This window comes from Bactrocera latifrons, unplaced genomic scaffold (assembly GCF_001853355.1).
Source record: "Bactrocera latifrons isolate USDA-ARS-PBARC rearing strain unplaced genomic scaffold, ASM185335v1 scaffold_10, whole genome shotgun sequence".
Lineage (NCBI taxonomy): Eukaryota > Metazoa > Arthropoda > Insecta > Diptera > Tephritidae > Bactrocera > Bactrocera latifrons.
The window spans coordinates 1,308,414-1,311,121 of NW_017534408.1; positions in this window are offsets into that span (position 1 = coordinate 1,308,414).

The window sequence follows — 2,708 nt, forward strand, 5'->3', positions numbered from 1 at the left end:
ATAAATCGATATTTTGTATTGAAATTTAAAAATATTAGAAAACTTCAAAATTAAAAAATCGTTTTTTAGAAAAGTGAAAATTTTTTTGCAAAAAGTCTTCAATCCTCAATAAATATTTGGGCCTTTTAAAATATTATTGAAAATAACACTATAAATATTTTTATATTTTTTTAAAGTAGTTTTAAGTTCCTCTAAATTGTCGACCCACTCTAATGCTTAATATTGTATTGAGTCCATAAATTTAGTGCTTACATTTCCACTTGTTGATGATGAACTTGGATAAATTCCAACTCACGCGGTTGCATTAAATTATAGTCATACATTTTAATAAATCAGTAAATTTACGCTCATAATTTAATACATATTTGTGACAAACCTACCACAGTGGGCAAATTAAGAGTTTCTTCACACACTGAGAATTTCTTAAAATTCAATTTCACGTATTCGCATGTAATAAGTATTAAAAATTACTGTCTGAGAAATATTTTTGAAAATTTAAAATGTTAAGACAAGTGGTCGAATTCGTACCAGTTACATAACTAGTAATTCTAAAATTTTAAAAAATGTTTTTTATCATATTGCGTTTAATTTAATACTTTTCATTCAATAATATACAAATATTATAGATTTATGTGTGCTCCAGTATCAAATTGCGAGTTTTTCCTTTCACTGAGACTGTTTTGAATTCAGTTTGACGTATTGCCTTGTAATATGTATTAAAAATTACTGTCTGAGAAATATTTTTAAAAATTTAAAGTGTTAAGACAAGTGGTCCAATTCGTACTAGTTACATAACTAGTTCATGCACAATTTTGAATAATGTTTTCTGCTATAATATCTTAATTTTATTACAATCTATTCAATTATATATAATACATATGTATGTGGGTGCCTATACTAAATACATACATACAAACAAATATGTGTTAAAGGAAAACAATAATTTCTCACTGCTGTCAGACTCGCTTTTCATTTCACAACATTTGTTTGACATTGAAAATTATGAATAAAACCATACGTTTACAGTTAGCAGTGCGCGTTTAATCAAATTGCTAACAGCCGTTGGTGTGGACGAGGCTTGCGCATGTAACACCCACCAAAAACATACAGACATATGCATATAGAAATGGCTGCCTTCCATACTATATACGATACGATATACACATTTGTATGTGTGTATGTGGGTTTAAGTTTATTACTGCGCATCACTACGTAATTTATAGGGCTTTCAGAGCCAACACATTGAGTGCCAGCTAACGATCCGAAACCCATCAATGTCCAGCACGCGATTATGCAGCTCTTTACTTTCTGCCACTAAAGCGGGTTGATACATTTGTATTGGTTACGCTGGTCTCCTTTATTTTTAAATTCTCTTCGCAGTTTTATTTTGATATTATATACCTTAGTACATACATACATATATACTAATTATATCGTCTGCATATACCTACATGTATAAGTGACTGATTTAGTTGAGTTTATTTTTGAATGGATTTTAAGTAGCGAAAATCCATCTATTAAATTTATATACCTAATAAAATTCCCTAAGTGACAGTCAAAACCAATATGAGATATTTTTGTATTTTTAAAGAATTTAATACTATTAAAAATTGACAGACAAAAATACCCGTGAGAAATTTGATGTGTAAAGAGAAAAATGACATAAATATTGGCAATTAAGTTTGTTACGAGGTTATTAGCACTCAGAAGAAAATTACGGGGGCTCTATAAAATATATGTATGTATATATTGACGTAATGAGCTCAGTCGTTTTAGCCATGTCCGGCTGTATATGCGAACTAGTTCCATAGCTGTTGAGATATGGACTTGAAATTTTGGAGCCGTCCATTTTTCACCTAGAACCTGCTCATTCGTCGGAACTGCCGATATCGGATCACTATATCATATAGCTTGAACGAATCGATTTAAGTGCTTGTATGGAAAACTTTTCATTTGATGAGCTATCTTCAAGATATTTGGTACGGATTTATATTCAAAGCAACCTTGCAATCTCAGAAGAAATTGTTCAGATCGAGTCACTATAGCATATAGCTGTCATACAAGCTCACAAATCAAAATCAAGTACTTGTAAGGAATTGTTTGTATTTGTTAATGATATTATAGCCTCTATGAACCGAAGTTAACATTTTTTGTTTCTATTTTTTTAATTAATTTTTNTAAAATGAGCAATGATATTTTGATTTATGCTTGTATTATTAAATTTAAGACCAATTTGCATAAATTAATAATATTAAACTAAATATTAATTTTTTTGGAATAATGTTGTTTGAAAATGTACTTTATTTTTATAATATAACACAACCGTGTTAATACTCGTTCTTCTAAATTTCATATTGTTGAAATGATTCAGATTCAGATTCATATTTATTTTAAGCATATAAATATACAGAAAATAGCAAAATTAGCAGCACTAGATCGAGGCCATCAGCTGGTCTTTACAATTTAATATAATAGTAATTGTTGAAATGAAAATGGCGTTGGCATATGTGCAAATGGGAGATGTTGCCTCTTCGAAATTTTCATAGAAATAAAAACTGGGCAGCCAGACGGTTGAAGTGACAGCTCATAGCTTACGATATATGGCAAACTAGATAGTATTCTATATATAGCAAGCTATGAGCAATGTGGAGTGTCCACAAGCAATCGGCACGGCAATACAGGTAGGATTCTATAAATTCTATCCTGTC